General features: G+C 41.3%; 1 protein-coding gene across 4 annotated transcripts in view; it reads right to left on the bottom strand.

Moving 5' to 3' along the window:
• STAG2 (stromal antigen 2) overlaps positions 1–23,547 on the bottom strand; it is an 82,385-nt gene extending 58,838 nt beyond the window's left edge. For all 4 annotated transcript variants that reach the window (XM_050901538.1, XM_050901536.1, XM_050901539.1 and 1 more), the window contains exon 1: positions 23,394–23,547. The gene's annotated coding sequence lies outside the window, so the exon portion shown is untranslated. The remainder of the gene's footprint in view (positions 1–23,393) is intronic.
• Positions 23,548–24,333: the final 786 nt, after the last annotated feature.

Below are 24,333 nucleotides of genomic sequence, written 5' to 3'. Positions count from 1 at the left end.
GAATTTACACACAGTAAACATACTACCAATGACAAGCTCTAAAGAAGCCTTTTCACCCTTGCAGTAGTGATACAGAGAAACAGAAAGTACTCCATTAAAATTATTCTTCACACAGCTTTCTCACAAATAAATGCATAAAACTCTTTATACCTAGGACATAGTTAAAGAAATAATTGTGGCATTTTACGCTGACTACAAAAAAAAAAGCCAATCCACAGAGGACACCTTACCAGTTTAGCCTAACAGAATGTCATCAGGTTTCTCTGTAGCATATACAAATACTAACCTCTTCCTCCCAAGCAAAATAATTGTATGCCATTCTCTATGAGACCATATAATGATGTTAGTAACTGTATGATGATTACAGACTACAAGTTACATTCTACAGCAACGAAGGTTTAATCATTCTTTACATTACAGTATTTCTATATTTAATTCTCTACTACAGCCCAACTGAGTATGCACATTTTAGAATTGCAATCACAGTCAGTCCCCTTGAACCCCCCAAGAGAACACATTAGGGAGAAAATTAAAATTGTTTTGACTCTGACAGGTGAAAATCTGTATAGTATAAATTGAGCATTTTAATGATATCAACATATCTTCACCTGACTTTCCCAAGAATCAATCTCCTTAAGTTTAAACAGAAGGGAAAAGATCACTTTACAGAGAAAAAGACAATTGTCCAGCATTATTTCCAGAAGCAGATACCAAAATATTTTCACTTCAATAACCCTGAAGAAACTGAAGTACTCATCAAGCAATTCACTTTACATGAGGTGACTCCTTAGAGCAACACAAGCAGCAATTTCCAGCTCAAGAAATCTCAAAGTATTTGCTGGATTGCAATATTTACAACCCTCGAGCACTAGCATAAAATGATGCCATTACATGGTTCCCCTTTACCAAAACAATATTCTTATTCAAAATGGAAGCTAGTATTCGTCAAGGGAGAGAAGACAAAGAAGTGCCCTGGCTGCCTATTTAAACCAAATCTCTCACCAATTAACACATCAAGGTTCATGCACTACGATGATTCCCTATCCTGAAACGAAAAGAACAAATTCAAGTTTTGATACTTACCATTCCCAAAATTTATATTAAAATACCAGGCTACGCAAATATTATTTATTATTTATAAATAAGTCACAATCTCATTTTATATAAGCAGCGATGGTTTAAAACATGTCCATCTCCAGCACTGTAGTAGTAGAATGTAAGCAAAGTATGACAACATGGGTGTATGGTGTAAGTAACAAACAAAAACAAACAAATAAAAAATATTTTAACCATCAGGGTTGAAATACCATTTGATGTTCTCATGTATCACACAGCCTCTAATGTGCAATATGACATGCTACTTGTTAACAGTTCTCATCTAGGCAACATGAAGGCAAAACCCATTCTCGATGTGATTTTTCAGTTTTCTGGAGCACACAAGGCTAAAGGGGGGAGAAACAATATAAAGCACCTATCTTAAATATCTTTTTAAAGAGACTGACTGATCACTAGAAAAAAGGAAGGAACTTCTATCTCCCCTAGGAAAATGAATAAAAAACATTTTGTAAAAAAACTCATTTTGTAAAAATCTATCAACATTTCTGCCAGCAAGACTAACAACTAGACAGAACTTACACTGGAGTGACAAGTACAAGAAAAAAAAACCACAGCACATGAAAGAAGTCAACAAAAACTGAACACACTAGAGAGAGATCCGTAATAATGAGCAGGACAGAAATCAGAAATGAGAATGGAAACACTATGTAGTGACCATGCTTAAATATTCAGTACTAATGGCTGATAATCATATTCTGTAAGCAGCAGGATCAGAGGTGTGATGTTGCAAATGCAGTAAATCCCTAAGGAAACAATATGTCTTCAAGATGTTCTCTAGAAACTGCTTACGGTTGATTAAAGCAGCATTAATAACACATATTTACCTATGCAGAGACAGGTAACAATCACCCCACACTTCTAGTGAGAGAGGAAAAAAAGTGAAAGACCACGACTTGTGTTAACCTTAGCAGTTAAAAGCCAACAAAAATTAAACCAGTAGTATTCTAGTCCCCTCAATCACATGAAAGAAGGGATGCATGTGCATTTTGTCATTAGTGAAGAGAACTTACTATTAAAAACATTTGTTAAGCCACAATTAGCAAAACTCCCTTCTTTCACAGGAAATACTGGTATGAGTACTTTTAATATAGACATAAAATCACTCATGACGAGCAGTATTTTAAGAAAGATAGAAAATATTGTAATTTAATATATTGATTTCCAGTCAAACCTTTCACAAACTTTTATACATGAGAAAATTTTTTACACTGGATACAGGTTACCTGTTTTCCAATAAATCAGCTTGAAACCAGAAAGACTAATGAACACCCACAACCCAAAGCTCAAAGAAAACTGCAGAGCTGGAATAAAAAGTATTCATCTTCCTGGTCTTCCCCCAGCCATTTTATAGTAGACAAAATTTCTGCTATGTCTGCTCCAGTGCTGCCTGTACTTTCATATGTGGGGAGAAAGAAAAGGAAAATGCATTCTCACAGATGATACCTAGTTCTCAAAACCTTCTTGAGTATTAACATACAGACAGCACTCGCACTTGCATCTCTAACAATCAATCTATCCTCCCCTGTAGCACAGGCTCCCTACATCCTTTATGATCCCTTACTGACCAGAAGGAAATCATGAGCTACGCATTTTTACAAAATTTTTTAAATTTCACTTTAACCTGTGACAATTGCTTGGAACTTCTCGAAGACTTCTGCAATTCTTCTCTAATGAACTAAAAATCCTACAAGCACATGGAGTATGGGCGGTCAAAGCACAAATCTAGGCAGTAATTCATCAGCTGATTTATCAATGGTTAGTAAGAAAAGCTCTGTCATGGGTCTAACACTACAAGCAAAATCATGTTCAGTGAAATCCATTTACAGAATGTCTATATATTAAAAAATGTTGCCCACCACAAATATTTGCAAATATGTAACCATTATTTATTAAAAAAACACAGCCTTTTAACTCTACCAAACTTACTCCTTAAAACAGGCTATTAACCTAACCGTTACCCTTCAGACAAGGCAAGTTTTGTATTGTTCCCTGAAAAAGCCATGGTGTTCTCAACTAAAGGTGTAAGACAAGAAAAATGATTTTTTAAAATTTAAGCCGTGAAGTTGCTAAGAATACTGGGAATCCAAAACATTTTTCTAGAGGCTACCTACTTGAATCTCACATGCTTTAGTCATGTGAAAAAACATTAAGAACCCAAATACATACAATTTTTTTTTTCCCCCATGATTGGACATTAGTTTCCAGAAAAATGCCACAACAAATGCTACTGACAAGAAATTAGAGGATTTCTTAGAGGGATATGAGTTTTAAAATAGACCTTTAAGCTAGGTATATTGTACACAGAAATGCAAACAGTTAAATACAGCTGGCCAAAGCATAAGGAACTGGATGACCATCCACTACAGTCAACCTGTTTTGTTGGTGTTTTTGGCTACTCTACCAAACAACTGAAACACTATAGCACATCCCAGTTTTAAGCGTCCCTCACTAAAACTACATAAACCACATAGCAAGATCACCGACACTCACACATTCTTTTAAAATTCCTCCACTAGCTTTGCCTGAGTGCAGGAGCTGCAATGCTCATCTAACTTAACCCTAACAAACCCCACTTCCCTCAAGAACTCAGCAACACGCCTGCTCACCAATTTATCTGTGGCCTTCAACAACCACTTTTCTAAGCTTGGGTTTTCACAGTAGGTTATGTAGCACACATTATTGCATGTCCAAGTTAGATTAGAAGCAGTATGCATTTAAAAAAAAAAAAAAAAGAGAATTATGTTAACAGAAAATTTCTTAGAAACATTTATTCAAGAGTACAATACTGTACTTCTCGCTCCGAAGTAATTAATCATTTCGATTAAAGTTGACTAGTCTAATGTGGAAACCTTTCCTGAGATAGTGAAAAAATGCTTGGTTTTTAGCCTCTCCGTCAATACGTACAAGAGCAAAATGAAATTTTAGTCCAAGAACTGCTTTATGGACTTGAATTTATCACTAAGTTGATTTTGGGCCTTCCCATTTCCACAGGTAGGGAAATCTATAGAAGCCTAACAATGTATTTCAAAAAAAGAATGAAAGAAAAAAAAGCCTTTGTAATACTGCACAGGAAACGGCACAGCTAACCAAATCATAGTGACAGAAAAGCAGGGAAACATTTTATTTCTCCCTTTCCAGCCTTTTGCCCTAACTGGTACTAAGTGATCAAGCCTACCTCCATAGATATGAATGGGTCCCTAAAAATCAGCGTGTCCCCTAGGCTTTCTTCAGTTTAGCAGGGTTTGCTTTTTTTTTTTAAAAAGGTCCTGATGGAGTTTCCTATGCCTTGTCAGTGGTAGTTGTTAATGTGGACCCATTAGCCTACATCCCCATTATTGACAACTCCCCTGTTTCTACTTGCTACGCTGAAGACAGTTTACCTCACAAGAAGAATTAGCAAACATTAATGCAGGAAAAAGATTTTTTTTTTTTTTAAATGCAATTAAATAGGGCAGCACTACCATGTCTTTCAGAGGATTCCAAAAGACAGAGGAGTTAACAGTGTTAAAAGACAGATGCTATTCATAAATGTAAATATGTGGGGGCAGGAATGAGGGAGAAGGAGGAAACAAATGAAAATGGCATGGATAAAGAATTACTTCAGGAAGGTAACTGCTACCAAATCAGAATAAGAGGATTAATATTCAACCGTTATGAAATGGACAGTGTTTATCTACCATATAATTTAGTCTTTATTAAGCAAAATTAGTAGTATTGACTTTTCTGCAATATCTTGTACCTTTATTTTAATTAGGCTCTCAATGAAGATAAATTTAGTATTCTAGTAATAATTCACAGTTATTAGAAACTTCAACAATAATATAACATATGAATTTCATTTTGTACCCCATAAAGCAATACAGGTAGATAACGCACACCAAGCAGTATACTCACCTGTACTGTCATCATACACAGTCCACAAGGAACAACGCTGAAGGGAAGAATAACCCAGTCTATTCTAAGTAACTGTATGGCACTTTCAGAATAAATAACCGGTTTATTCCAAAATTAAGTCACCAGAGGAAGAGTCTAAGCACAGGAAGATCTAATTTACAGGACAGTCAAAAACTGCAGCGTGATACTTAAATCACACCATCTTCCAGGTTTCTGCATAAACATCTGCCTTCTGTGCCAACAGGGCACAGAAGTACACTGCAAGAGTCCTTTGACAGTGATACCACAATTGTTAACACTTGGACAAAGTAGTACCAGATCACCCAGTCATGAAAACTTGACATATATTAGACTGAGGCACACAACTACATTTCTCATAATTTTGCACAAACACATAATGCCAGATCTGTCCTGGACCGAAGATATGCGATTCTATCATTAAACCTGTTTGAGAATTATAGGTTCATTTTACAAACAGGCAGAATAAGTTAGCACCTTCCTAATACGTAGCTGTACCATTCATGATTCACTGACACTTAGAGTGCTGCCAGGCCTTTTTCACAAGGGATGGGCACCAAAATATGACTGTTTTGTAAATTATAAAAACATTAACTGAAGCAATACTAAAACCAGTATTACAGACAAGGAAACCCCTTACTTTATCAAGCACCGGTTGAATTTAGTGCTTTCTTCTTTAAAAGAACACCTATATAGGGGGGTGGCTAAGAATGGAGAAAAAGGAGGAGGGGGAGAAGAGATGCAAAAGAAGGCACAGAGCACATAGCTTCAAACGTCACTGTTACTCTAAAGTATTAGTTAAAATACAATGGTACTGTAAAAAGAAAACCAACCTTAACTTACATAGCAGGACAAAGTACCTCCAAGAGTAAACACATTATTTGTCCAGTAAAACCAATATAGACTATAACAAACCAACATACTGTAGTATATACCCAACAGCAATGCAAAATAGTATTTCCAATCGTGTTACCAAGTATCTTCTACTACACTTTCCCTAAAGGCACTCCTTACTGCCTTAAGTTTGCATTTCCTTCAATGCTCATCTATCATTATACTCTATCATTAAAATATTCTAAACAAGTATTTTCTTACCATTTTTGACAGTTCTATTTATTGGTAATTTAGACTTCTCTCAAACTAAACAACTTATTTTCCTCTCCTTTTGGTCTCATTCCATGTATATCCATACAAAGACATTGCTTAGCATTGCTTTCTCAAGATTTGAGGATCTAGTAACAATACTGGTGAAATATATTTTTCAAGTAACTTTTTTGCATGCCAATAACATTTTTTGCTTATTATCACAAAACTATACTAACCGTTCTGATTTGCTGTAAGGTATCGCTTCTGAACGTGACAAGGGCAATACTTAAGCTTTTGTATGATGACCACAATAGCAGTATTTTTACAGCAATATGCAGCTTATACTGTTTGACATGTCTAACTGATTAATTTCGTCATCTACATGTTCCCTGAATAAACCGCAGAATCTTCCTCCATTTTATTTGGAGTATAATCTATTCCCAGATTAGTGGCTCCAGAGAACCACTTAAATAGAAGTAACAATACGGTAAATTTTTAGCAGTCTGAGAACACGGATACCCCAGATTTCTAACACTCTAAACTATGTTCTACTATACGGTGATACATAAGTCCCCATGTACAACCTGCAACACATAGCCTTCAACTCTAAATGTCATTAAGTCCTTTGTGCAGAAACTACCAAATCCTAAAAATTAAGTATGTATTTAAAACCATCATGCTCTCCAGCAGTTAAAGGTTTTACACCGTTATTATTGGAAACTTAGACTATAAAATGCCATACACATACACTATACAAAATCCATTTTTAGAACTTAAGCACTTCCACTAGTTCCACTTACTTCCCTATTTCACAATCTTTGCCTTTTATATGCCTTCTCAAATTGTCATTCACCTTTAGAAAAGGAAGCTGTTCAATGGCAACAACTTGGCCAAGTACCAGTAATTTCAATTTTTTTCCAGTATTCCTTTCACTTATCAACTGAGAGCACATTTTATACCAATTTGAACAGACTGCATTAACTGTATCTATCCTCTTTTTTGCTAAATAATGAATGAAACTACAAACAATAACCATAGTAGTTTGGTAATACAATAAAATAGATGGTTGCTACTGGTGAAAGGAACAGTCCCACTGCCCCCCTTCTCCCTGCATTTACTTCTGGCTATATCTCATAGTCAAGGGCACTTGTCAGATCCTTTGTTGAGCAACAATCTATTAATTTCTTTTTGAATGAATTAGCTTTCTAACAGTTTAGTAAATTGAGCTGGCTCGACAAGAGAGTCTTGTGGCTGGTGCAAGGAAACAGCTCTTTTCAAAATCAGTGAGACCGTACAGCAGACATGATCGACTGTCAAATTATGTCAAAGGGAAAAAAGAGATGTCCATACTGCTTTGGTAGGCTACAACTGCTTTAAAAGTTGCCATATACTGCTCCAAATCTAGCTTAACCTCTCTGGCTACAGCACTATGATGCTTACTTAGTACAGCACCCAAATGCCAGTACCAAGTGTTATCTAGCCAGCTATGAAACATAAAAGCCTGGCCCCAATGTGCTACTTTTCCAACAACAACAAAAATTCCTAACTCTGTTTTGTGGTGTCTGAATAAATGTTCTGACAAGCCAATAGTTGATCACCTTTGCCTAAACCCTATATAAAATGGCAATGAAAGCAGCAGAGATGTGACAGAAATAAAAAGACATTACATCCCTGCGGAACAAAGAAACACTAGCTCATTTTACCAAGTATAGCCAAGAGTGGTCTCATTTAGGTTCTATAATCCATTACTATGTTTCTTCAGCATATCAGACATGATTAGAATCGGCCATTACTCTACATAAAGCCAGGACTAGCTTTATTCAATCATATACAGCACTCACCACTGAGTAGTTTAATACTGTAAGAGTACGTAATGAGAACTAGTTCTATTTCTAATGATTTTCTTCATTGATCTGTGTAGCTTCTAAAAATCATGCTATTACCAGAAAACAAAAAGAAAATTGTTTTACTGTGTTCATACCCGAGTTGTTTTGACTAACATTTTGTCAGATGATAATCAACTAGAAATACAGTTTTATTCTGTTTTAACTAAGATCAGAAGAATTCTTAGAATAGTACTAGGCCTTTATATGAGATACTTACGCACACTATTTATTTTTGTACAACACTACTTTTCTTAAAAAGCTAGCTACATTTTAGACTTAGTGAAGGTCAAAAGTCCCAGAGCCACTTAATTTCTAAAACTACTGAACAAACAAAAAAATCCTCATTAACTAAAACTCAAACTAAAACTCAATACCAAATTAATACAGAACAACCAATTTAAAATTGACCATGTTTGGGCAAAGACAAAACATGACAGGAAGTAAAAGATTAGACCACCTTCTATAGACTTTTTCTCTCTGAAATTTACAGTCAGCTTTTAATGTGTTACAGGTTACAATTAAAACTTGCTTACAGACTCACCGATTTTTGTTCTCAAAATTCTGCAAATTATATATTCCCAGAGACTACATGTTACTGTCAGATCAATTTTTTTTACATTAATTTAGGAAATTTCTCTTTCAAGAGTCTGCTAAAAGTTTAAGACCAACATGCCCTATCCACCACCTCATTCTCCTTGGTGTTCTGTTAAGTGTCTCCAAGATGCAACACAATGCCACAGAAAAGTATCCATGCCAGCCCTGGTGCAGAAAACAAGAGAGCTGTCTTAGCACAGTACCCCACCTATACTAAGGTGGCCCTGATCTCAGTATTTCTTCCTATTAGTCCACACTGTTTCCAGCATGCAATTTACTGTAGAGACCTGTTCTTGCAAATTTTCATGTTTAACTCCCTAAGGAAAAGTTGGAATGACAAAATCTTGAAGCTTAAGTCAGTACTGCTGAAGCCTCTCTTTAAAAGGAGGCTTAACATGAAAACATATCCAATCCAATTTGCAAAGACACACATTTATAAATTCAGGCATATTACAGTTGTAAACTACCTGAAGAAAAGAATATTTTACAATCTCTTCAAAAGAAAAACAAGCAGTAGAAAATCTGGGTAATACAAGCTAAAATGTACAACTACATAACTTTCTGTAAAAACTGCTACTCAAAAGGGGCATTTTTAAGAATTATAAATCTGTTTGTTTTAAATCTATATGCTGATTTTTCAGACACTGCTGCAGCAGAATACTTCCATACAACACACTAGTAATTTACAGCTGATCAACAGCATAGACAAAAACCAACAAAATAGTAATTTTCAAAGTAGAGTATGGGATCCTAGCAAAAAAATGTACGTAGCTACTTTGGTTTTGGTGTTGTAAGAACCTTACCGTAATCAAAACACTAACAGCTTAATGAATTTGTCATACCAGTTATATTTAATAAATATCAGTTAACTGAAAACTACCATTTATAATGCCAGAACACAGATAGGGAAAACCTTAATAACTTTTTAGTACATGTATAAAGTAATTAAAATAATTTTCAATTTAAGACTATGTTTTAAGATGAATGACAGACAGTTCTTAAGAAGCAAGCTCAGAAAGAACATTATTCTCACAGCATTACTTGTTATGAATATGCTACGGCTCCCCAGACTGGAAAGAAATAAACCTTAATACAGCAGAAACAAAAACTAGCACAGAAAAGCTTGAAATACCACACACGAAATGAACGAAATGCCATTCTTTCCAGCAGTCAGCATCCTACAATGCACGGACCTCCTGAAGAGTAGTACTATACTCTATTCATAACTTTTTTTCTACATCACACTAAGCCAGAAGGGTAGAGTGACAAAAATGGTATGTTAATAAGATGATAAAGATTATTGTTAACTACACTAGTTACAGCATTTCGTTCTTTTGACATCAAAAAAAGTAGGGGTCACAACTGGCTGTTACTGATTTATACTGACAGAAATTGGGCTCAAATGTTAAATAAAGATTAGTTAATATTTGCAGAAGACTTTGAACATACAAAATGCTATGTAAGTAGCAAGTATTAAGTCTTCCCACACACTCATTTTGGCATGCCTCCAAGCAGGGAAGTCCCACAGAAACATTTCAACAGCAGTAAGGAGAAACAGAGAGCTCAGGCAATTGCAGCTATATTCAACAACAGTCCTTCCACAGAGCACCTGCAAAACTGGGGAGAACCAATGCCCACTAGCCATGCTCACTGCCTTCTACAAATTCAACACCAAAAGTAACTCCTCTTCCAACATGGCTTATATAAATGGATACTGAACAACCCCAATCTCTATAATCCTCTGTACAACCTAAAACGATCTACAAAACTTCAAAAATTTTGTACATGTGGCTTTCCCGTTGTCTAGTATTTCTGACCAGACTACAACTTCACAAAGCAAAATCACAGCCTACAGCATAGCTGTCAGTTTGATTATTCACACAGAAGCTTATTTTTAACAAATCATAGCTTCTGCCTAGATCAGTTTACCCAGATCTGAATTCTAAAATGGTGAGGAATTAAGCAATGAACAGTTTCTGATCAATCAACAGTAAAGCTTTCCCTGAACACCTAAAGAAGAAAGCCAGCATCTTCTTAGCTAGTTGAAAAAAATCAGAGGATTCCATGTCGTAAAAAATACTCCGCGAGTTTTCTTCCAAGAACAGAAGAAAACAAAATGCTCTGAATGGAGCCTAAAGTGAGGTAGAGAGGAGAGGCAGGCAATGTGTTCAGGCGTTATTTAGTCTATTTCTCAGTATCTCTGAAGGACAATATTAATATTTTATGAGATTAAAAAAGGGTATGTCAGGTTTAATTATCAGGTACTCCCAGGAGATGAGACCTGTAGCCTCAGCATGCCCCCAAAAACTCAGAAGCTAGGAGGAAGATGAGTTGAGAGGGATGGGACTTCAGATCATTGCACAGGATGGTCCACGTTCTGCAAAAAGGCCGAAGACAGACCTCATGTATAGAACTGGCACTGCAGCTTCCATAAACCACGGAAAACTCAAGAGTGCAAAGGTTCATAATAAGATCTAACCACAACAGGCTGGTAAGCATCCAACTGAAGGAGAAGGTCTAGCAGGGTTTTGACAACAGCATCTGATTAACCATGCTAAGGCTCGAAGAAAATCTTGAGGGGAGGAAACTCTTCTATAACCATTCCTAAACCTTCTCTTACCCCTTCCGTCTCATTCCAAGTAACACCTGCACAACTTCTAACCAGCGCATAGACTGAAACCAAAGAAAAATGTACATGATCTTCCTGCCTGCATAAATTTATGCAAATCAACAACAGTCCTGAATTTCCTTGCAGAGCTCTAATTGATCTATGACAGACTATGTAACATTTCAGAAAAAAAAAGATAAAACAGAGATCACTACGAAGATTAGAGGTTTACTTTTAGAACTGGCATATTGCCCAAATGGTTTTTAAGAGTAAGATCAGGTAGAAAAGTAGCAGACAACAGCAGAAGTGAAGTTTTATTTTTCTGGTACTACAGTTATGGAAAACATTGCCACTACTGCTGGATCAGGCAACTGATACAACACTTCCACTACTGAAAAGGGCAGTCCCCCTCAATTCTATATTCTCACTGGCCAAAAGCTCCTGTATCCTTTTCCATGCAGGAGCAGCATCCATTTGACTCCGCAGAGATTTAACCCACAGAAAACTACTCTTCTTCACAGTTTAGCTCCTTAAACCAGTTCACCTATGGGGTTCAAATGGGCAGAAAACACAGGCACAAGGCAAACAACAGAAGCATGTGGTCAGGACACAGAGACAGGACCACCCTATTAGTGGCAGCTAGCCATTGAACTGGCCTAGTTACATGGTGAAGGCACATCTTCAGTAGCTTGAAGGGAACAACTATGGAAGAAGACGACTATGAAAGAGGGAGGAAACTCTGCATGTGGAGTTATGTTCAAAAATTACTTCCAGCTATGTAACTGCCCAATTCTGTTCCTTCACATCAGTTAAGTAACTAGTCTCTCCACCAACTACCCTCATAGTAAAAAACAACTTTCCATTTTCAATGGATTGCCAGCTTGATTTCTCTCCTCCAGATCCCCCTGCAAAAGGCTTTAATGATTAATTTTTCAATTCCTAACTTTATCATTTAACACAAACATTTGCATCTTCCACATCTGACAGGACAATGTATTCCAAGATTAAGATTTTACATAAAAGCAGTTATTTATACTTTATTTAGCTAATAACTCAATGCCAACATATTCCACAACAGAAACAAAAAAGTGAAGGTGATGCAACTGGACACAAAACATACTTTTGAAACAGTTCTAGTAAGCATCAACATATTCTTAGGCTTTCCTATCTTTTCCATCTTCCTTGGTACACTTTCCTTCATCCTGGTAATCCTATTTCATCTTCTAGGATGCTTAATTCCTTATATACTGTCAAACAGTCCTTACAGCAAAGGAACTGAAAAACTTCAGTAAGTTTCTTAAATCCCCAAGCTACCAAGAACATGGACTCAATCTTGCATCCAAAAGAACTGTTAGAATTTCTCCATGCTTCTCTTCACTGGAGATAGGGGAAGACTAAGCCCATTTGTAGGATTATGCAAGAATGCATAAATCGTCTCTGTAAACAAAACCTCCCTAACCAGTTTTGAATGCAAGGTATGCTTCACATAGTTTATACTCCCTTGGCACAAAAAGGAAAAAACTTGAGAATTCAGTTTTACGGAGATTGTTACTGCATTTGGGGGTGAAGAATCTTAATGCCTGACCTACTGTATATGAAGAGGATGATTTACTGTATTTTCTTCTATCCACAGCGTTATTGAACTGAAAGTTTCTAAAAATGTTTTTGACATTTTTATATCATACTGATGTATACAACCTGTTTCTTGCCATCTTAGAAAATTTTTGCTTAGCAGCGACTACTGCTGAGACACAAATATATTCTCTTCTAAGTACACAACTTTATTAACTTTCATAAAACCATTGCACTGTTGAATAGAAATTGAGCAGTATAACCAGAAAGACAATGCAATGCAGCAAGAGAAATAAAATGCCTAAAGGCTGATTTTTCTGATTATTTTTCAACTGTCAAGCCACAGGTCTTCTAGTTTACAAAATCTGTTCTATTTCACAGTAGAGTAGTAATATAGCATACACACATTGCTACATCAGCAATACTTTAATTCATAAATATTTTAATATTTATTTAAAATATTTTTGTCAGTTTTGAAAATACAGCATATCAAAGTCGAATGGAAGCCCACTTAATAAAACAAGAGCAGCTTAAACATGGAATATTGAAGAGAAGAGTGTAATCCAGCAGCACATGCAAAAAAATCCAAAATATTTTTCCATTATCATTGAAGTATTTGCCTTAATAAACCATTTCTATGTTTGGTAAATCAATACGCAGAAGCCAGTTTCACCTTTTCTTGGCCAATCGTTTATTAGGCAAGTAACAACAGACCTATACCACAGATGCAAGAGAGATACTTGTGCAGCTTTCCTTTCTCGTTACCATAGTTTCAAATGAACTGTAGATTTCTAGAAATAATACTTATGAGAAGGAATAAAAATATCGCAGCTTAAATATGAAAACTGCAAGAAGAATCATTTTGATCAGTGTACAAATGACACTTAAGTGAAGAGGTAAATGCTTAGAAAAGGAAGTTTTATTTGCAAGACCTTGTTACAGACACAGTAGCGAAGCTTGAGTGTGGACAGTGGGAGAAGAATAAAGATAGTAAATGCGACCAGAGGGAAGAGGAAAGTAGGCACCAAAAAGTCATTCTGTAGCCATTCACCACTCTCTGTTTTTCAATAATTCCCAATAAAAACCACAATCAGCTCTAAAACAGGTCATTAGCTTCCCAAGCCTCCATCATCAAAGAATACTTTCCAAACATATACTGGGGGGTGGAAGGGCATGAATCTTCATAGGAATTTAAGATGATTTTAAGATCTGAAATAAAAGACGACCTTCCAATAAGAACAGCATAATAGGTTGCCAAAGAGACTGTGGAAACTGCATCCTCCGAGATATTCAAAACTTGACTGGACAAATTCCTGAGCAACTTGGTCTAACTAGACAAGCTTTAAGCAGGAGGTTGGGCCGTTCCCTCCTATACGATTCTGTGACCTGGAACACAAATAATTTTTTCCTTTTGGCATCACTTCTAGGAAGCAAGTGCCCATCCACAATGCAAAGCTTTATTTTATGTGGAGTTAAAAGAAAGTATTTTGGATATAGTTTTCAAACAGGTACATAAAGCAATGACAAAAATAAAACAGTATATGGCAGCACACCAAACTGGAACATTCCTGTAAGAATATAGTTCCCATCCCAAAATAGTACAAAACAACAAAATTTTAATAATACTTATGTTATTAATCTTAAATTATGAACATCACAGTCTTTCGTTTTCAACTATATTTAAATTGTATTCTTTACCCTAAATCAAGACACAATAGTCCGTATCAATTCTACTTCCTATTTGTCTGCCACAAGCATAGCACTGCAATATGTAGACTGCAGCCACCAGTCATTCTCGTTTTGAAAAAAAAGTCTTTATCAAGTTTCTCCAGTTTTCTCACTTGGAAAAAAACATCACAATTAATCGGTTCTCTGTTTCTAAGAAGATCAGAAGTGAAATGAAAAATACCGCCAGTGGTCACGATGTACCGCCTTATTGCTCAAATTAAATTAGTTGGCCACTATATCCATAACTATGAAAAATATCTTATTCCAGGACTCACGTCATACAAAATCACCTTCAAATTAAAAACTAGACACCTCAAATGCATGCTACATGAATTACAAAACTGTGTTCCTGACATTTACTACTTACATTGGGTTTTTTAGTAACTTCAGTTATCTACATATTCAATTGCCCATAGTAAGATAATAAAAGTAACATATAAAAAAAATACAGATCTTCAATATTCACACCCCTACTCCATACAAACTGTCCTCATACTGAACACTCCCTGCCGGAAGATTATACTCGCACAAACAAAATCAGCCAATTATATTACTTGCATATTATCTGCTTACTAAGACTTGATACGGTCCAAATTTCCAGAATCGATCCTTCTTAAGGGATGAACTGGGAGTTTTACCTAAAGGAATAACAGGTAATTGCACGGAAGACAGAAAAGCCTTATCTTGAACAGCTTATTTTTATTTGCAAACAAAGTAAAAGTCAATCTTTTTTTCCCAGATGAGATGCTGCAAGGAAGTTATTATTTCATAAAACGTAGGCTGAAATCCTATGTTAAGTAAAAAAATGCAATTCAGCCATAACCAAGAACTGCAACATTACCTCCACATCAAAAATACTCATCTTTTTCTAGGCAAATCAACATGTATTAAGCAATAGGAAAATAACTCCATTAAGTCGTCTTTGGTCTATGACTACATGTACTACATCACCGTATCTTCCCAGGAAGCATCAAATTGACAAGCCTGTACACTAAATGATGCCTGTCGCTCAGTGGGAGTGGGATGCTACTGGGGAAGGGAGAAACTCGGGGGGAAGCCTGCAGGTAAGGTTAGTTGTCCTGCAAATCACCCAAAGCTCACTCACTGGCCAGAAGTTGAGCGGCATTTCACCAAATCTTGGCAGCAACTAGAAGCCAATTTTGGAATGCAATCCCAACTAAATAAAACATGCTTTCCTAAGGTTTGTTGTTTCTTAAGTCATCAATAGTTTTGGAAATGTTTTGTGCTTTCTGAAATGTCAGTATATTTGATTTCTTTTCATTATTTTGCTAATAAAAAACCCTGAAATTTGGACTCCAGCTATAATTCTTCTTATCAGTCTAGACCACTGCAGACATACGTATTGCATGGCAACATGCACCATTTGAGACCTTTTTCAAGATATAAGCAAAAGTCATTGGCTTGCCCTGTCAACCCTAGAACAATGGGAACAGATGCAAAAGTACTTTCCTCTCTAGGAGCCACACAGAAGCGCTGACAAAAAACTGCTGTAGAAAACAAATACTCTTCCATGGACTTCTGGTGCCACACATATTCCCTTGCTCTAATCCAGTGACTAACCTTTACTGAAATAAAAGCATAGAAAAGTAAAATGCATAAAAGGTTGTGTAAGGGCAGGACTAATAAGCCATCAGATTCAGAGCCATAAGAAAATAAAACATTCATCTACCCCCCCAAAAAAAACAACCACCACACGGTCTTATCTCTAGATACTTGTTTTTGGGTGGATACTGTGATTAACTTCTCAATCACAGATCACAATCTACCCTCCAATATATGCCAATCTTCTTACATCTACTCACTCTTCTGATTATATTCTTTTACAAAAATAAGCACTCCGAAGGAAGAAGTTATAGCTACTTACACAATTTAAAAAAATGTACAGAATAGACAACAATAAAGAACATACCTGGACATAAAGTGTGTACCTGGATAAAGCAGTTACATGACAACTAACTTAATTTCCCTCTGAAGTCACAATAAGACAAGAGCTAACTGCATACAAATGCAGTCCTATACGTCCTTCATTTCTGACTCAAATAGGGATAAAGAAGTTTAAAAACAGACTGTGGCTGTGCTCCTCCATGCAACTCTGTAGCCAATAAAGGCTAGGAAAAGCCATCACATGAAAGCCAAGGGGATACCTTGTGGGATCAAATTTTCCCACATCTCTGTCTCCAAAATTCGGTGCCAGATCTCTCCTCATATCTGAGTAGCTGAGGGAAAATGTTTGTGAGATAAAGAAAAGAAACATCTCGCTTTCCCTTCTTCTCTACCCAAGATCTCACAGATCTGAGATTTTCTTAATAGTGCAACACTTGGAGATACAGAGATATTAAAAAATGCTAGAGTATACTGTGAAATATTGCAATGGCATAACCCATCAAATTTAGGACTCTGGTTTAGTCTTATTGATCCCGGCCGTCCAACTGAGAGGATCAAGAAAAGAGAACACAGTTCTTGTGTTGATACCTGAACAGTGAAACATCTTTCTCAAGATAGAAGCCAGTCAGACAACAGCCCCTCAAGCTTCCCAACTTGAACAATTCAGCATTAGCCCTACATTTGTCTGTGGTGATCTAAATGAGGGCCACCTTCAGAATTTTCCCTTACTTTGTATTTACTCTCAAAAAAAAAAAAAAAAAAAAAATCCAACTTCACCAGATTCTTATGAACCGCAACATGAGAAAACTTAAAGAAAATAAATTCTAATTAAAACAACATATGATTAAAAGTACATTTTTAATCTCCAACTTTCAAAACAGAAGTTTTCACTGTATCACTCATAAGTATCTGAGCTTGTTAAAAGTCCCATCAGATTTCAAGGCTTACCCTTAAACCACAAAGACACACAACTTTTTGAAAGCAGATTTTTTTTTTTCTAATATAAAAAGTCAACTGAAGTCACTGGACTAATCTTCAAACGTGAAATCCATTCACAGAACAGTGGAAGAGTTTAAGTGGTTTACTCCAGAAAGCAGTCTTTCAGAAAAAAAACAAACGCTACAAGAGCTTCAGTTATGCTGATGTAATACTGCAAAGGTTACCAGAAGGTGCTCCCTCCCTAACTTCCCTTACCAAAACAAAAATCCAAGTCTTCCTACCCTCACAGACTGCCCCCCACGCATGGCTTTCCCACGAAGACCCTTCCAAGACCTCCGCAGCGCCCTCTGGGGAGCAGGGGCTGCCGGTGCAACGGAGCGACCCGAGGCCATCTTACACCGCGACCGACTCCGCGGATCCAGACCTTGCTCCAGAAGGAGCCCAAACCCGAACTGACTGTAGCGAGTAACCCGGCACACTAGGAACTCCTTCCTGGCAGGAAGGACTCTAGTATCTTAACCAGGACGTTTAATCTGCCTGTAGCCCCCTAGTTCCACCTCTGTCCATAGCCAACAGGACAGAAGGGTCACAGGAAGCAGGAAGAGGACCAGAGCAGATCAAACGGCAGGACTGCCAAGGCCAGTGACAGAAGAGCTATGGGGACATGAAGAATTCCCATTTTTACTTACCCTTTGACTTTAAAAGTGGAGGTGATCTAAAACGTTGGATGGCGTTGAATCTAAACCAATGCAATAAGCCTACATGTCACTACTTAAGTTTTTGTGATGCATATGGAAAAGAGCTCTTTCTATTCCTCCATAGATTTGTTGTGTCTAAGCTTCCTAGTTTCCAACCTACAACTCCATTTCCCTGCTCACCCCAGTTTCCCAAGGACTAAGTTATCACTTCATTCTCTCGTCTTCTTTGTCAATGATCCTCATACAAGGAAGCTGAAGTTTTCAGAATGTGAATGTTTTAAGTGATACTGAGAAAGTGAGCAGAGCTTATTTAAGAATATTAAACTGGTATGTTGATCGCTGCTATCAATCACTTCTTTCCATTACAAGACAATTACTGAAGCAGATGAAGCTCTTGGAAATTCTAGCATCTAGCTGACAAGAGACATAATCTACAACACATTCCTTTTGCAGTAGGTTTTCTTAATTCCTCACACACACACACACACACAAAAACAAAACAAAAAAAAACCCCAAACCCACCACCGAAAACCAACAGTACCATTTTGGAAACTGACACCCACAATACCCTCCTAAGTCTTCAAACTAATCAGAGGAGAAATGGTGACACTGTAGGCAGAGATCACACTGAGTTCAAAACCTCATCTCATTTGACAAAACACAGCATTTCCAGTAACACAACCAAGAAGCATAAGTAACCAGCAGAAATATTTGTTCACTTTTGGGATTTCTCTGGTGAAAATAAGCAACCAAAGTGTTTAAGGTTTCTGTAAAACATATAACCTGTTTATGCCGGCACACAAGTTCCAGAAAACCTAATCTCTCGTACAATATTTGCCTGCAGCAAAACAACCGAGACAGTAACACCACAAATGAAAATGACAAATGAGGACTCTCAAATCGTTCTAAATTTGAACCATAAGTGACAGACCAATCTAATTAAAAAAAGTTTATAATGCTCTGATGTGCTAACATTATTTCATGATCTGACTAATTCTAATGTAGTTGCTCCCACCAACAAGAGCACGTACTTTCACGTGGTTTGTTGCCTGTAGCTATTTTCTACAGGAGACTGTAGTAGCATGTAATATTCAAGAGAAACTACCTATGTTACTTTTTTAAAAAAATAATTCAGTTGCTGTTGGTAAGTTATACTGAAACAAAATAAAACTAAAGAGAGCATTTAACTGACAATTCCATTTACACTCCTTCCAACTGGAAATTATTTCATTCCGCACATTTCTGCTTTTAAAGACTTTAACACGTGAAGTTGGAATGTGATATATTTATGGAATTTGAGTTAGATTAACAGCCAGCTAATTGAATACTCTTATTTTAAAAATGGAATGCTCTTCAAGTAGCACAATGCATTCTTAAACCAAGTATTTTAATAAGCTATGAACCTACCAATTTTTTGTCATTTCACAGAATCCAATTTTTAAAAATACATTAAAATATCACAGCATCATTAATTTGAACCAACTTACTCAAACCAATAACTTCAGCTTTCAGTTGCAAAACATCAAGACTTTACATCTAAAAGAAAAGATCCATACAGAAATTTTAACTAGTCTTTTTAAACACAAGTTTAACAAACCCTTATACTGCTTATTGACTTTACTCAATATTATCTTCCTGAAACTGTAAATGGATGAAAAAGCTCCAAAAACATAGCTCTGGTCCAAGTGCATAGCTTGGGAGATATCTGAGCGCTAGGAAGTCTCACAGGAAAATTAAAGAGTCTCTCCCATCCCCCAGTTCCATGCCTGGTTTTTTTTGTTTGTTTGAATTTAAGCTTATACAACATCCAACATTAAGTTTACCACAGTTAACTTAATACAAACAATAGCAACAGAAATTAATAGACTTTTCTCACAGGTTGCATAAAACCCACCTGTAGATGACACTGTAAAATGTTATTGGTTTTGCTAAGAAGGACCCACATGAGCCCCATTGGTTACGGAGCAAGATCTATTTGTTAGAGATGGGAATTAATTCATATTTTTCTCCTTTGTATAACTTTGAAGCTTTCTTAGTCTTTGTTTAATTAATCAGAACGGTATGGGGATTCCACCCCATCCAGCTCCACTACTGAAAGCAGCAAAAGAATGAAGGTTTATGCTAACAGCATGGCGGCTGTCTTCTCACACCTTGTTTCATTTTGTAACGAAACTGTTATCACGGTTATAAGGGAAAAGAAACAGTGTTACCCACCAAAGAGCCCCATACAAGATCTGTGGCACTGTGATTCTACGACTGATCACCACCAAGATTTAGCCACAAAATTAAGACTTGGGGATAATGAGCAAGTAATACCAAGAAGGCAGAGATTAATGTCTGTCAATTGCACAGTCACTTCTGGTATTTAGTTACCTGCACATAACCAACCAGCCTGCACATGGATATTTTTTAAGTCCTGGACAGTTCAATACCACATGAACACTCCAGGAATAATAATAAATACATGAATAAATAATGGATTTAGGGAAAAGAGAATATGAAAAGGGGGAAAAGTTGTTTCAAATAGCCAAGCATTATAAACAAGAAAGAAGTCATCAATCACAAATCGAGACTGAACTGCCAAGAGTTAAGGGTGAGACCTCTGCTTGGAGAACACCTTACTGTAGGAAATGCTAGGAATTCTAGTGTCTGGTCATTTAAGACAGGATTGAACAGAACTCCCCGACAGCATAAAAACGGTCGTACAACGGCTTCGAGGGAAGCGATCCAAAAGGCGTTTTCCTCCCCTTCCCCTTCCCCAGAACCCAACAGAACTGAGAAGACGTGGAAGCGATTTACAGCAGGTGACCTCTGCGCTGCCGCCAGCGTTCTGAAACAGCCGCGCTCTGAGCGCACCCCGGGCAAGGCCAGCTGCGAAAGCCCCGCCGAGAGCGCGGCGGCCGGGGCCCGGCGGAGGTGCCCGGCCGGGCTGCCCGCCGCGGGGCGCGGGAGGAAGCCGCCGCCTCCCGCCCGGGCGCTGGCCAATGGGCGGCGGGCGGAGGCAGGCGGGCGAGGCGGCGACGGCCCGAAGCGGCGGCGGAGCAAGGCCCCGGCGGGGCCGCGTGTGACGCACTTCGGTAACCCGACTCCCCGCCCCCGGCACGAACCGCCGCGCTGACATGGCCCCTCCTCGCCCCACCGAGGGAGACGGCAGCGGGGCGCAGCGCGACCTCGGCCGCCCCGGGTTACCTCCGGGCGCTCCTGCTGCGGCCGCGCGGGGAAGAGGAGCGGCCGGCCGGGACGCACGCTCCTCCCGGGGGAGGCGAGGGAAAACGCGGGGTCACACCGGCGGATGAGGCGCCTAATGAGACCGGACACGCCAGGGTGTGGCTCCGGGGAGCACACGGGAAGAGAGCACGTACCCAGCGCGGGCGGGGGGCAGCAGTGTTACCCGGGCTGCCAAAAAGTAATTAAAAAAAAAAAAAAAAAAAAAAAACAAAACACCACCCACAGTAACTACAGCACCGGACTCGGCGGTTATTGAAACTTTGTGTTAACTCCGAACGCCGCATCCCGTGGGAAGACAACAACAGCAAGAGCCAAGCCGGGGCAGTACAATAAATAAATAAACAGCGGCGAAAGAGGGAGCCGAGCGCCTTCACTCCCCGTTCTCGGGGGTGAGGAAAAAAAAAAAAAAAAAAAATTGAGGTCGGTCGGTCCCGGATTTCCACGGGACGGACGGATTATACAACGCTACCAGCGACAGACGAAGGCATGGAGGCACATCGGCGGGGAGGGCAGCGGTGCGGGCACCCAAAGCCAGCACACCCAGGCACCAGGGATGCGCTCAGGCAGGGAGAGAGGAACCCGAAAAACAGGGCCTCCCAGCCCAGCCATCTGCTGCCGCTCTCCTCTCCTCCGCCGCTCACTCCTCGCTCCCCTGTCCCTCCAAGTCCCTCACCACGGCAACAACCGTATATATTTTTTTTAATCCGTGTAGAGAAAAAAAGCGCCCAGAAAAGAGAAACACCAGGAAAACTCTCGCTTCCTACCTGGGCAGGGTTCAGCTCAGTTCAGTGCGTGCCGAGGAGGAGGGGGCAGAGGAGCACTATCTAAAACAAAAGTGGCGCCAAAACCCCCCAGTAAGAAGCATTCTTCCTCCTCCTCCTCCTCCCCCCCTCCCCCACCAGGGCCGGCGAGAGCCCAGCGGGGTTCCTGCAACACGCGGCTCCCGGCATCGGGCGTCCCCGGCACAAGTTGGCAAGCGTCCTTTCTTTAAAAAAAAAAAAAAATAAAGCAAGCCGAACGGAAACTGCCACAACTCTTCCTCTTAGCGGGCAGCCGCCGAAGAGCTCGCCCAAAGTCACTCGGAGGGGAAAACTCGCCCCACAAAGGCCTTCCCCGAGCTGCGGGGGGGGGAGGGGGGAGGTCGCCAGCTCTTTCGGAGGAGGCAGCGAAGGGAGGCGGGGGGGGGGAGAAAGACGCAGGTCAGTCCCCACGTCCTCACTTGGGCCGAGGGAACTCGCTCTCGCCAGCCCTCCACCCCAGTCACTCGGGAAGAGACGGCCGGAGTTGCCCCAGCTCGGCCGAGCCGGGGAAGAGAGACGGAGGAGAGAAACCCCGATCCCTCGGCACTTCTCCTCCGCGGGGAAGCCGCCGGGAGCGGGCTAGCAGGAAGAGCTCAGCTGCTGGGCGGCGGGAAGGAGGGGGAGCGCTGTCAGGGGTGGGAGTCCCCCTCTCCCCGGCCTCCTCCGACACTCCACCCCGGGGCACCGGCAGCCGCCCCACCATTTTCTCCTGCGCGCCGCGCGGCCCAGCGCTCTCCCTCCCCGAGCGCGGCCCGCTCCGTCCGCAGCGCCTCCGACCCCCCTTCCCCTCCCTCCCCACCCCCCGAGCGGCCCGGCCCGGCTTGCCCACACACACACCCCACACACAACACAATGCCCGAGTCCTCCATCTTGCCAGCAGCCCCTGCTCGGCTCGGGAGAAGGGGGGAGGAGGAGGAGGAGAAGGTGGTTCTCCATTTTAGCTCGCCGAGCACTGGGCCCAGCCTGCCCGCGGCCGGCTCTGGGGAGGAGGAACGGGGCTCCGGGCGGGCAGCGGGGGCCGCTTTCGGCGCCCTCCCGCTCTCTCACTCGCGCTCCCGCTCGCGTCCCCCCTCCCCGCCGAGGCGCGCTGGGAAGGGGGGGGGTGGGGAAGCGGGGGGCTGGAGTGTTTTCGCGGCTCGGCCCCGCCGTCCTCCATCTTGGCTGCGCGGAGTCCCTGTGGCCAGCCGGCCTAGCGCCCCGCGCCGTCCTCGCAGGCCCGGAGACCGCGGGCCCCGTCCCGGCCTCTCTCCGCAGCCACGCACCGCGATCCCGAGTCCCCCCTCCAAACTTCCAGAAGCTTCGCCGCCATTTTCTAACTTACCTTGCCCAGTGTCGGCGTAGGCAGCGAGGAGGCCCAGGCTCGTAGCTCCGCTCCTATATCCCCGGCCCGGCTGCCGGTTGCGCGCCCGGCCCGGCCCGGAGACTTGGCCGCGGAGGGGGGGGTTCGGGGACGGCGCGGGGCGCGGGCAGGTTATTTAATTTGGCGGCGGCGCTGGGGATTGTTTGGGGTGTTCGCTGCTCGGCGGCTCGCGAGCGAATGGAGGGCGCAGGCGCCACCTGGCGGCCACCGAGCGAGGCCCGCTCTCCTGGGCGTGGGGCGACACCTGCCGGCCGGCCGCGGCAGCGCCGCGCCGAGCGGGGTAAACAAGATGCCGCGCATGCGCGCGCCGCCCGGCCGCTCCCCCGCCCCCGCCGCCTCACGAGCACGGGGGCTCGGCGGCGGCGGCGCGGGGCCCGGCTGAGGCGGCGGGAGCGGGACCGCCTGAGGGGGAGCGGGGCCGGCCGGGGACGGGCCGCCGCCAGGGTGGCGGGGCGAGGTGGCGGCACCCGGCGGCCTCCCAGGCGGCGGGGGCCCGGCCTCCTCCGTGCGCGGCCGGCGGAGGCGGCCCAGCTGCTGGCTTCATTCTCGGGGCAGGATCGGGTAACCGGAGCACGAGGACAGCCTAAAAAGGAGAGCTTCGGCGCGGCGCTGCCCCGGCGCGAGGGGAGCCGGAGGGGCGCGCCCGGCCTCGCGCCGGCACGTGCAGACGCGGGGCCTGGTCTCCTCTCCCATTGCAACACAGAAGCGATTAGAAAATAATTGTTCAGCTGAGGCGAAGTTCAGGCTTTCTCGAAATAATCCATTAACCACTGGCAGTTTTTCCTCGCTAACGAGCGTCGCTGACTCCAGGCGCTCAGAGGCGAGGGAGGAGGCAGGAGCTGGCGGCGGGAGAGGCGAGCGGGTTACGCCGTGGGGCTGCTGGCTCCCTGGCCGACGTCCT

Source organism: Gymnogyps californianus, chromosome 9, assembly GCF_018139145.2.
Source record: "Gymnogyps californianus isolate 813 chromosome 9, ASM1813914v2, whole genome shotgun sequence".
Taxonomy (NCBI): Eukaryota; Metazoa; Chordata; class Aves; order Accipitriformes; family Cathartidae; genus Gymnogyps; species Gymnogyps californianus.
The sequence above is the reverse complement of the archived record's forward strand: the minus strand, read 5'-3'. Positions and strand labels throughout refer to the sequence as shown.